Source organism: Bufo gargarizans, chromosome 6 (assembly GCF_014858855.1).
Source record: "Bufo gargarizans isolate SCDJY-AF-19 chromosome 6, ASM1485885v1, whole genome shotgun sequence".
In the NCBI taxonomy this organism is placed as follows: Eukaryota; Metazoa; Chordata; class Amphibia; order Anura; family Bufonidae; genus Bufo; species Bufo gargarizans.
In genome coordinates, this window is record NC_058085.1 from 41,078,129 (window position 1) to 41,091,391 (window position 13,263).

General features: G+C 43.7%; 1 pseudogene; it reads right to left on the minus strand.

Annotated features, from left to right (window-relative positions):
- Nucleotides 1–5,823: 5,823 nt before the first annotated feature.
- LOC122939846 overlaps nucleotides 5,824–13,263 on the minus strand; it is a 213,905-nt pseudogene continuing 206,465 nt past the window's right edge.

A 13,263-nucleotide genomic window follows, 5' to 3' on the forward strand; every position in this document is an offset into this window, starting at 1 on the left:
TTGGGCAGAGCTGTATTGTGTAATGGCTGTATAGCTGAGCTGTATGTGTGTGATGTGTAAGTAGTTGGGCAGGGCTGTATTGTGTAATGGCTGTATAGCTGAGCTGTGTGTGATGTGTAAGTAGTTGGGCAGGGCTGTATTGTGTAATGGCTGTATAGCTGAGCTGTATGTGTGTGATGTGTAAGTAGTTGGGCAGGGCAGTATTGTGTAATGGCTGTATAGCTGAGCTGTATGTGTGTGATGTGTAAGTAGTTGGGCAGGGCTGTATTGTGTAATGGCTGTATAGTTGAGCTGTGTGTGTGTGATGTGTAAGTAGTTGGGCAGGGCTGTATTGTGTAATGGCTGTATAGCTGAGCTGTGTGTGATGTGTAAGTAGTTGGGCAGGGCTGTATTGTGTAATGGCTGTATAGCTGAGCTGTATGTGTGTGATGTGTAAGTAGCTGGGCAGGGCTGTATTGTGTAATGGCTGTGTAGCTGAGCTGTATGTATTTGCAAGCAAGCTGTGTAATATGCCTTTCCCTAGAGTTGTATGGGTGTGTGAGTCTCTGTCATGTCCATGTAGCAGAGCTGTGTATGTGTAATGTTCAGTTACTACAGCAGAGTCCCTGTCATGTCCATGTAGCAGAGCTGTGTATGTGTAATGTTCAGTTACTACAGCTGAGACTCTGTCATGTCTATGTAGCAGAGCTGTGTATGTGTAATGTTCAGTTACTACAGCTGAGTCTTTGTCATGTCCATGTAGCAGAGCTGTGTATGTGTAATGTTCAGTTACTACAGCTGAGTCTGTCATGTCCATGTAGCAGAGCTGTGTATGTGTAATGTTCAGTTACTACAGCTGAGTCTTTGTCATGTCCATGTAGCAGAGCTGTGTATGTGTAATGTTCAGTTACTACAGCTGAGTCTCTGTCATGTCCATGTAGCAGAGCCGGCGATGTAATCTGCTGGTATCGGGGCTCTGTGTGCGCTCAGGAGATGTTTAGGGGTAACTCTATCGCCCGGATATTACCCCAATGTCAGAGCCACCTCCAGGACCCGCAGCCGTCTCTACCCCAGAGCTCACACAGTGAAGGAGAGCGCACCCTGCAGGCCCGGCCGCCCTCCATTCATCTGATATATGTGTGTGAGAGGGGCGAGAGCTTGTGGCGTTCTAGAAGAGAGCGGCTGCGCAGTGAGGGAGGATATAGTGGAGAGCGGTAGAGGAGTCACAGAGCGTTCCAGACGTCGATGTTCCTACGAGGGAGCTCTAGTGTATGGACTGGGGGGGGGGGGCCTGTATATTTCACTTAAAGGGGTTCTGCAGGGTTTATTTTACTGATCTGTCCTCTGGATAGATCATCAGCATCTGATCGGCGGGGGGGGGGCCGACACTCAGGACCCCCACCGATCAGCTGTTTCAGAAGGCAGCGGTTGGGGGCATCTACTGGGGCCCTATATATTGGCATTATATACTGGCATACATTATGGGGGGCACTATGGAGAGGTGTGGGAGAGAAGTACTATGGGGGTATCTACTGGGGGACATTATATAGGAATATTTTATACTGGCTTCCATTACTCGGGTTCTATAGGGAAGGGGGGAGAGGATACACTCTACTTGGGGTACTCTATGGGGATGGGGAGGAGCACTATAGGAGCAGCTACTTGGGGCCCTATATAGGAGTATTTTATACTAGCACAAATTATGGGGGCACAATGGGGAGCACTAAGAGTTTTTTTTGTACTGACACATAGTAGGGGGCATTGCCACACATTACGGGGTGCACTATGCGGACATTGGCTCTACTACAGGCACTAGGAGGAGGTAATGTTTTTACTGCCACACAACGGGGGAATCATTTGTTCTGGCGCACATTATAAGTGGGTATTTTGTACTGGCACACATTATAGGTGGGTACTTTTTGTTCTGGCACACAATATAAGTGGGTACTTTTTGTACTGGGTCACAATATAAGTGGGCACTTTTTGTACTGGCACATATTATAAGGGGTTCTTTTTGTACTGGGTCACATTACAAAGATAATTATTACCACCAGGGGCATTATGCGGAGCTTTATTACAGCTGGGAGACTATGGGAAACATGAATACTATGGGAGCATTATTATGTCTGGGGCACAATGGGGACATTATTACTGTTGGGGGCACTAGTACTACAAAGTGCACTCTGGCAGATAATGATTTCTATTGGTGGGACATTTGGGAGCACTAGTACTGTGGAGGGCACCCTGGCACAGTATCAATTTAGCAACACTATTTTGGGGGACATCTGGGGGAATATTTTCTGGGCAAAGCTACTTTTTACTGCACTGTTTGCCTATAATTATTGGAGGGGGCACTATCTGTGTGGTGCTCATATTTTGAGGAGGTTTATCTGTTTCTGCAGTATAGTATTGGGGGGCACAGCGGGCACAGTACTGGGGGTGGCAGGATGATGGGAAACTAGATGTCTGTCAAACTCTGCAGAGACAAGAGATGGCAGAAAGAAATCATCATGGCGGTCTGGTCTGAATGGAGAAGATAGGAATGAGAATGTCTACATCAGAGGAGACATCGCTGGATGTATGAGGCATGTGGGGCTGTATTAGACTACTTTTACCTCTGCTTGATTCCAGCAGAGAACAGCCTCCCGCAACGTACCGGATCCGCCACTGCTGGATGCAGATGGAATGCCCGATGTGTGCCTCAGGACAGTGGGGAGGTGTCAGCGGTCAGGCTGTGTTCATAGCACTGCTTATTTCTCCATTCTTCTGATCTGTACGAAGAACAGGTTTCACAGAATGACCTTTATTCTAAAACATAACCTTTAATAGTCAAAAATTTATATAATGGACCCTTTATATATGGAAATAAAGATAAACAAAAAACAAAATAAGAACCTATGTGCCACTAATGTTCTTGGTATCAGGGTAAGCAGCCTGATGTAATTGTCGTGGCTAGAATGGGACAATATCCCTAAACTTGCCTTGTAGAGACGGCCCTACCTGTAAACGGAATAGCCATATCTAAAGGGTCCATTATATTAATTTTTGACTATTAAAGGTTATGTTTTAGAATAAAGGTCATTCTGTGAAACCAATTGTCTATATACAGACCCTAATTCTACTATATGTCCCTCAAACAGGGTTATGTTCGGTCTGTGAATCCTCTGTACGAAGAACAGCCAAAAAAAGCGGATCCTGTAGTTTGAGCCGCTGCCTTCAAACCGTCAGCTTTTTATCAATATTTGCAAGGCAAAAACAGAAGTGGGTCCAAAACAGAGATGACACGGGGAGGAAGTATTTGCCTGTCTTCTGTGTTTTGGACCCACTCCTGCTTTTAGCTTCCAAATCATGATAAAACCTGAATGTACTGACTGTGTGATAGAGGCCTCATGCTCAATTTGTATAAATATTGACCATTTGTGTCTGAAATATGTTTTATTCAGATGGAAATGAAGTCCTGCATACAGGACTTGTATGGCCTCTATCACACGGTCAGTATTCGGTCAGTTGTTTTCATCAGTATTGGTAAGGCAAAAACATGAGTGGGTCCAAAACAGAGATAAAATGTGCATGTCTTCTAAGTTTTGGACCCACTCCTGCTTTTGGTTTCCAAATGAAGATCAAATCCTGATGCTAAATATTGACTGAGTCTGTGCTGGCCGGTAGCTGCTGACTGTCCTCACTAAGCTCGTCCTCGCTGAATAGCGGAGCAGAGCCAGCAGCGTGCATTACTTCCCGAGCAGGAGCAGCAAAAGAAAGAGGGAGTTGCAGGACAGGAGAGGGCACAGAGGTTGTTCCTGGGCCATGACAACTAAGTGTGGTGTCGGAGGAACCCACCGATTCCTGGCTGTGTGTTTCTGTTGTTACTTGAGATGATGTTGAAGAGTGAGTCAACTATTCCAGTACAGCTGGAGCTGTGGGCAGGTGTGCACCACCAATGAGGCCAGGTGAGGCGATCGCCCCGGGCAGCACTAGGTAGGGACACGAGGGAAGGCAGTGGAAGTGCCATGGACAATGACTGCTTTCATTATGGAAACTCATCTCTACATATCGCTGTACTCTGGACAGCAATACAGTTGAATGCTGCGATAGGGCACGGGAGCGATGTCTCCCTAGCCCACCTTCTTCTCTAATAGGCTTGAGTCCTAGTTCCTGTAACCTGTCAGAGGCCGGTGTCATTATCATGCTGCATAGCGCTCGGGGCACAGACTAGAAGAGGTCCGTGTCTTGCACTGCATCACTGACAGCAGAATGGAGGGAAGTATTGGAGTTTATTATTTTTATTTGGCAGCATGGTGTTTGGCCGCAATGGGGTCGGGGTCATTATTTTGTAATTTGCGAAGGCAATATGGGGACATTGTGGCCGTAAAAAGGAGTATTTTTGTACTTGCACACATTATAAGTGGGACATTATGGGAACATTCGTTGTACTGTGGGCACTAAAAGGGGGTTGTTTTTTGTACTGACATATGTACATTATAAGAGAGCATTTTTTTACTGGCACATATTGCACGAGGATTTTTTTTTTTACTGGCAAACATTATAAGAGGTTTATAATGGGGTATTTTTTTATATAGACACGCATTATAGGGGGGGGGTATTACTAATGAGGGCACTATGGGGGCATTATTACTTCTAGGGGCAAAATGAGGGACATTATTACTATTGGGTGCACTGTTACCGCATAGTGCACTCTGCCAGAGAATTATTACTATTGGCAGGACTTTTGGGAGGCACCCTGGTACAGTATCGGCTTAGCACAATTGTTTTTGGAGGACACTATAAGTTTCAGGGACACTATTTGCCTTTTCTGCGGTTAAGGAGTGCTTCGCTTCTGCCCCTATATTGGTGCAGCCGGATGTATCACAACCTTTCATTGTGGAAGTTGACACGTCCGAGGTGGGGGTAGGAGCAATCTTTTCGCAGGGTCCATCACCTGGTAAATGGCGCTGTGGGAGATAGAACTCCATTTTATTCCTCCCCTGAACCAGAGGTAAGTAAGAGTCAGCTAAAGTGCAGGTGCCAGGGAGCAGTTGACCCCCCCCCCCCACACCTTCTCTCTTCTCAGAAATGCTAGCTTCTGGTGCTCTAGTTCCACCTCCTGTGTACGATAAGAAGATGCCTCGCTTCTATGTAGCGGTTTCGTGGTTTTCACTTGAGCTATGTAACGCCCACAGCTGCCGGATGTCTGCTAGTAAAATTCTGATATAAGATTTATCTGTAACCTAATAAACTCAGATCACTGCTTTAAAGCATCTTGCCTGTATCAGTTTTATCTGTATTGCTTAACAATACATTAACACAGCTATTTATGCTACATAGGAGCTGTCTGACCCCTACCAGACTATACAAAATGGGCAGACTGCCTCATAACAGATGTCATCGATGTGCACGAGCAAACGCTGATTTTTGGCACATGATATGGGACTGCAGCTACATTACATACTATTGGCAAGAAATTATAAAATGTTTTGTCCACCATGGTCCCAAATCCATTGTCGATATGCCCCAAAATATGCATACTAGGGATATTGGAGGACGAGATATGGACGCACCACACTAGTATGTTTCTGAGGGAAGCCTTATTCCTTGCTAGGAAAGCAATAGCGCTCAGATGGATGGCAAATAGACCACCTATGGTGAGTCAGTGGAAGCCTTTGGTAAACCAGGTCATTCATTTAGAGAATATAAAATTTCAAAAAAGGGAAATGACCTGAAATATTCCAGAAGGTATGGGGAAGTTGGTGCTCATCACCATTGACGTTATCTAATTTTCACATGTATACAAAAGGACCACCTACTTGATATCTGGCACAAAAAGGAGAATACTTCAATGAATACAAATTTTAACTTTATTGAATAGAGGTTATAGGATAAAGCTGCGCTCACATTTATGTATAATGTTTTATACAAGGAATATACACTGGATTTTACTTTATGTACATGTTACATTATTTGATACGATGTTGATCAGTATGTACCTATGCCATGCCTTATATGCTTCAATAAAATGAGTAAAAAAAAATAATAGAAAAAAGATGGTATACCTTTAGGAGGGCGAGTAATGGCTTTTATGTAATGAGGCAATCCTAGCCTGGGTCACTTTTTGGGAGAACTTTCACATTACTGATGAAATGTGCCCAGTAAGACCAGAGCTGACAGTTTCCTGACAAGCCCATATTTCATGAAATGCCCGTTTATTTTTAAGTGGTCCTAATCATCTCTCCAAGCCCTCGGCCACCTCTGGTAACTGAAAGCAAGGCGCTGTTTTATCTCCCAGTAAAAAGGAGTATTTGACGGAATTAAGCCAGTGACCACCAAAAAAACAAAAAACAAACAAACACATATTGGTGGTCACTAAAGGATTAAGCATGAAGATGGCTTCTTTTATATGTGAGAATTTTGATGTCTACCTATGACATTTTTCTTAAAACATTACCCACATTCTGAACATGAATATGGCTTCTCCCCTTTGTGAATTCTCTGATGTGTATCATGAGCTGATTTACGGTGAAAACATTTCCCACATTCTGAACATGAAAATGGCTTCTCCCCTGTGTGATTTCTCTGATGTATAACAAGACCTGATTTACGGTTAAAACATTTCCCACATTCTGAACATGAAAATGGCTTTTCCCCTGTGTGATTTCTCTGATGTATAACAATATCTGATTTACGGGTAAAACATTTCCCACATTCTGAACATGAAAATGGCTTTTCCCCTGTGTGATTTCTCTGATGTCTAACAAGATCTGATTGAGTCTTAAAACATTTCTCACATTCTGAACATGAAAATGGCTTTTCCCCTGTGTGATTTCTCTGATGTCTAACAAGATCTGATTGAGTCTTAAAACATTTCTCACATTCTGAACATGAAAATGGCTTTTCCCCTGTGTGATTTCTCTGATGTCTAACAAGATCTGATTTACGGTTAAAACATTTCAAACATTCCGAACATGAAAATGGCTTCTCCCCTGTGTGAATTCTCTGATGTGTAAAAAGATGTGATGTTTGGTGAAAACATTTCCCACATTCTGAACATGAAAATGGCTTCTCCCCTGTGTGAGTTCTCTGATGTCTAACAATCCCAGATTTAAATCTAAAACATTTTCCACATTCTGAACATGAAAATGGCTTCCCTCTTACATGAGCTGTTTGACGTTTAGCACCTCTTCTATGACTTTTATTCCATGTCACAGTCTGTGATGAACCAGAAGATCGGAAGTGTTTAAAAGAATCAAATGATGCATTGTGACTGTGATTGGATGAGGGTATATCTTGCATATTGGCATGCTCTTCAAATGCATCTCGTGTGATACCACAATCATCTACTTCAAAATCTGAAGATACCAGATGTTTCTCTGAGTTCCTGGTACAGTCATCTGCCAAGAATAAAACACATTTTATTATTGATGAATAATATACCATAAAATTATATTGAAATTTTTTAACATTTCGATATAAAAAAGTTCAAGTATGAATTGACTAAAACAGTGGTGTCCAAACAGATCACAATCTAATAGTAGACCAAGGGGCATAGCTAGAAATGGTTGGCCCCCACCTTGAGCAACTTGCATGCAACCCCCACCCAGTCATTTATAAATAAAACATTTCCTAGCGCTACACAAGAGGCGCTGAATGCCCTCTTAGTGCCCCACACAATAGTTATCTCACCTCAGTGTCCCTTTTACAGTGAAATTCCTCCTTAGTGCCCTCTTCACAGTTCTGATACTCCCTACGTGACCCAACTGAGTAGAATGTCCACACAGTAGTTATGTCCCCTTTGTGTCCCCCTGCAGTAGTTTTGCCCCTTAGTGCACCTCCTGCAGTAGTGTTGTCCCTTAGTGTCCTCTTTACCTCAGTGAAGCTCCTATACTATGAATAAAATTAATAAAAGTAATACCGAGCACATCATGCACTTCCCAGCAGCAGACTTGATGACGTCATCTCTCCTGCTGAGCTGAGGAGAGTGCACAGGCCGGGGATTATCTCAGGTCTGTGCACTCTCCCTCTAAGGCCAGCAGGGACAATGACATCACGGTATCACAGCTGCTGCTGGGCAGAGTGCAGGCCGCAGAAAGAGACCTGGGGCTAAAAGTGATGACAGATACAGCAGCTGGACTCAGAGGAAGAGAGGAGAGTAGAATGGCCAGTAGGAAGCACAGGAAACTGTCACTGACCATTGGGGAGCTGCTCAACATGTTCTTTTCCTTGAGATATAATTACTATTGATAATATGCAGAGTTAGTCATCTGGGTCAGGATATCTTGGGGTCTTTATTCACAGGCAGGTAGGAAATATCTAGTGTTCAGTGGTGAGACTTTTTTGTATGAGCTCTTAAGGCTACATTCACACAACAGCGAAAAAAAAAGCCACATTCAGTTTTTCATGGCCATTTATCAACCATTTTTACTTCTCTTTCTTGGTCATCTGGACGTTTTGCATCCATTTTCAACGGCCATTATTTGCGGACGAATTAGATTATATTTATTTGCTTTAAAAAAAATTAAATTTCCAATCCCTGTAGTATACATAATGTCCCCCATAGTGGCCCCAGTTAGATATAATGTTCCCAATGGTGCTCCCCATCAGTAATAATTAATAAGGTTAATAATGTACAGGGTTTTGTTTTTATGGGGGGGGGGGGGGAATTACTCCTCTCATCCACTTGCACGCGCAGAGACAGTCGTGCTTCATTTGGTGCTAAAGGACCTACACTCTGAATGGGATGAGGTCACCATGCGCTCCTAAGCAATAATGCTGGGAGAGCATGGTGATGTCATCACATTGGTAGCACAGGTCCTTCATCACCAAGAGAGACTGCCCTGTGTGTGCAAGCGGATAAGGCAATATTTTTTTATTTTAACCCCTAAAAGGCCATTTTACACTAGTGTACCCATTTTTAAACAGCCATCACATGGATGCACTCCTGTTTAAATGGCCATTAAAAATAGTCCCATTGATTTACATGGGGGCCATCTGGCAGTGAAAACCGCCACAAATTTTTCACAAACACTATTCACTCGCCTTAAAAAAAAATGGCCATGTGAATAGCTCCATCGAGTTCAATTCATACTAAAATCAGCTGTGTGCCATTTTTCACTGTTGTGTGAATGTAGCCTTATCCTGCCGCCTTTACCGATTACACAACTACATATAGCGCCAAAGAATAATCCTGTGACCCGAACATCACCACTGCAGCTAGGACACTGTGCACACTGCGGTCTCTCCAAATCTCAGGCCTGTCACTGTCGAGTACACAAACTGCACGGCCCACACCATGACATCTTCCTTTTTTCATGCATTTATATTAAAGGGGTTGTCTCAATGGGGGCATTTTGCTAGGATATGCAACTATTGTCTGGTAAACGGAGCCCCGAAAGTGGTGGAGAATGCACTGTGCTTGAGCAGCCACCCTCCTGTCATTTGTATGGAGCCGACAAAAATAGCCGAGCCCTGGCTTGGCAATTTCAGTCAGGCCCATAGAAATAAATGGGAACAGTGGCGGGTCATGCACAGTGCGCTCCTATTTACTTTTATGGGGACAGCGCTTGATGGTGGCCGGACAGGGGTCCTCCAGACACCACTTTGGCCCGCTCGGTTCTCGATTAAGGTGCGGATCCCAGCGGTTGGTCCTGCACCTATAAGACCCAAATGTCTCAGATCAGACAACTGCTTTAAGTGCTTGTGATTCATATATACAAAGATTATGAAAAGTATATCACTAGAGAGGAACAAATTTCTTGAAATTTATTTCAGGTGTAATTCTGAAGAATCAGTCAGAAGAGAGAACAAATACATTCGACCAAATTTGAACCTGCTCCCATTGGCCTGTCACATAATCTGTGTATGACTCTCTGGCAGATCTACTCACTGGCATCAGCTGGAGGAGTGCGATAATGCCACCTGCCACACTGAATACCCTGCACTGGCGGCTGGACAAGACAGTACACATATCAAACTGGGCCAGTTCCAGCCACTGTTCCAATCTCCCTCCAGAAGTCCATGGAGTCAGGGGACAGGCTATGTGCTTTTGCTGATATGCGTCAGGTTGGCACAGCACGTAAAAAACTTCCATCACATTAAGAAAACTAAATTGGCTGCTGCTGCGGTGCCTTCTGAGACTTATTGTAGGGGTAGCACCACCAGAGATGGCGGGAGGTCTCTGACTCAGCGAGGTTGGTGATGGGACTCCTGGACAGAAATGCAGGTGACAGGCATCAGTAAAACATTTTCCCCTTTTTTCTTTGATTGCAATGATCTAAAAGTATGGCTATCCAGTAATCACTTTGATTGATGTTAACTATATGCTTGCTAGCATGTAGTCAACCAAGCATGCAGTTTGTCATGCTCACCAGCATGCCTGAGGACCCAGTTCTTTAAGACCCCTATGCAATGGTTGGTCATGGCCAATGTCATTGTCGTCATGATCATCAGCATATCTATCATAGCGAGCACCAACCTCCTTCCCTAGCTGTGCCTAGGAAAACTCCATGGGCCAGATTTATCACGACTCTGACAGCTCACTCCACTTTTACATATGGCTAAAGTCAGTTTTAGCCAAGTCAGATTTATGAACGGCCCTTTAAGACTGTAATAAATGAGGTTTGACTTAGCAGTTTATCCGTCAGTAAGCAGCTTTACAAAAGTCGCACATCTTTACAAAAAAGTCGCATGTTCTATTAAAAAGTCTTATAAGATAAGCATGGTCCTCACTGAAGTGAAATTGCGCAATTTTTTGCGACTTTTTAAATAGTCTCAATAGTAAATCTGTCTAGAGATTAATTTACATAAGAAAACACGCCCACTTTCAGAAAACTGGCGAGCATAGTGCAGAGCAGAAAAAAGTCGCAAATTTTTGCGCAGTTTTAGTGATTGCGCAAAAATTTGCGACTTTTTCACTCCATTATTCTGACTTGAGCTAATGATAAATCTGGCCCCATGTCTCCTGTACCACAAACTTCTCCTCCTTCACTTCCTTCTTTATGCGACTTCGTCTGTCCAGGTTCCTATCAGTTACAGGATCCCCAGCAAGCTGTGGAGGTTGTTTTTCTTCCTCTAGTCCTTGTTGCATCAGCGTGAGCATTTGTTCAAATATAAATATCAGGGTGATGCTATATTAATGCTTGTCCCTACTCTGGTGGTCTCTTCGAAAGGGTTGAGTAAGCTACACAAGACCCTGATGAGCTGCCACTGCCTGCGCTCAAAATAACATATGCTCTGCTGTGGTGGTCTCATGCATCATGTAAATCATTAATCTCTTTACGCTGCTCATAGCAACGCTTCAGCATATGTAAGGTGGAATTCAAATGGTGCAAAGTCACACCATTTTGTCACTTCACGTTCAGAAGGGCCTTTTTAGCCACATAAGAATGGCTGGACAGTCCCCTGGATATGACCAACACCTTTTGCAAGCCATGTTTTTTAATAAAATTGATGCACCATAAATTTATGATGTGTGCCATGCAGGGAACATGTGCTATTTCCACCAACTGAATTGCAGCCACAATGTTCCTGCCATTGTCACCAACTGCGTTGTCCAGTTGTAGATGGAGGAGAGAAATCCAGCAGGAAACTTGCTGCAGATTACCAACTGATCTATGTAGCTTCTCTCGCCCAAGCTCATCAGCTTTAGGACAACATGGCAATGTTTCAGTTTGCACAACAAAAATGAGGTAGAAGAAGCGGAAGCAACAATCTGCTCTGTTTTTGTTTGGGATAGGAGGATGTCCATTGAGGAGGACGTGGATAAGCCCCTGCTGTAGGGTACCAGATAATCAGCAATTTCAAGCTGCAGCATAGTGGCCAAGACCATACAGCGTTTTAAGACGACCGGTTCCACTCTCACACTAGCTCATTCTGGTCACTGGAAGTTCAACATGGCACTTCATGGCAAAGAAATCTCTGAGGATCTGAAAAAAAGAATTCTTGCTCTAAAGATGGCCTAGGCTATAAAATGATTGCCAACACCTTCAAACTGAGCTGCAGCACATTGGCCAAGACCATACACTGGTTTAAGAAGACAGGTTCCACTCAGAACAGGCCTCGCCATGGTCAACCGAAGAAGCTGAGTGCACATGCTCAGCTCCATATCCAGAGGTTGTCTTTTCAAAATAGACGTATGTGGTTATGGAGGAGTGGAGGAGGTTTCAAGTGGCAACGTGTGAAGCTCTAGTGAACTTCATGCCCAAGAGAGTTAAGGCCCTGCTGGAAAATAATTGTGGCCACACAAAATATTGACACTTTGGGCACAATTTGGCCATTCTCACGTTTGTTGCCAGCGGATTAGACATTAGCTGTGTGTTGAGTTATTTCGAGGGCAAGCCAAATTTACACCGTTATACAAGCTGTACACGGACTACTTTACATTGTATCAAAGTGTCAGGTCTTCAGGGTTGTCCCATGAAAAGATAGAATAAAATATTTACAGAAATGTGAGGGGTGGACTGACTTTTGTGAGATACTGTAGGTACTAGCAGCAGATCTTGATGATTTGCTTGGCCAAATGCATTCAGCATGGCAGAACATTCCTCAGACAATCATTAGTAACCTCATTGGTAGGATGCCAAGGCGTGTAAGTGAATGTATTTATGCACTTGGCTCTCATACTCAATACTGAATAAAGCGAGATGTTTTGCATATTTTGTTTCCGTTTTTCATCATTAAAGGGGTTCTCCAAGATTTTCCTCAGCATAGGTCATCAATATGAGATCATCAGAAGTCGGTCCCTGCACCCCCACCAATCAGCTGTCTGAGGAAGCCTCAGTGCTCACTGGAGGTCCAGTTAATACAAAGCCTCCTCACAGCATACCAAGCACAGCGCCGTCTGTTGAATAGTAGCTGTGCTTGGCATTGCAGCTCAGACCCATTCACTCGAATAGGAGTATTCTGTGCTTAGGCCATATGACCGATGAAAGTCACATTGCATGGCCAGAAAGAGGCCTAAGAGCGCGCAGAGCACTGTGTCCTCTCCATACATCTGAACAACAAGACTGCCGATCTGACAGAACCTAAAAATGTAACATAAAATTATATCATCCAGTGAAGGAGTAGAATCTGTGAGTCTTCTCTGCATTACTTAGTGGTCACTACTCACCTGGGCGGTTATCTGTAGGAATGTCCTCTGTACTCTGCTCATCACCCCTCACATATGTCTCTGTAGGATTAATATTGTTCAGATCTTCACCCGGATTCACAAGCTGTAAAAGAAATATTGTAGAAGTCACCAGACAATTGGAGAAGTCGTGTGGAAGGTTTTAGATGACCTGAAAAGACAACCAAAAA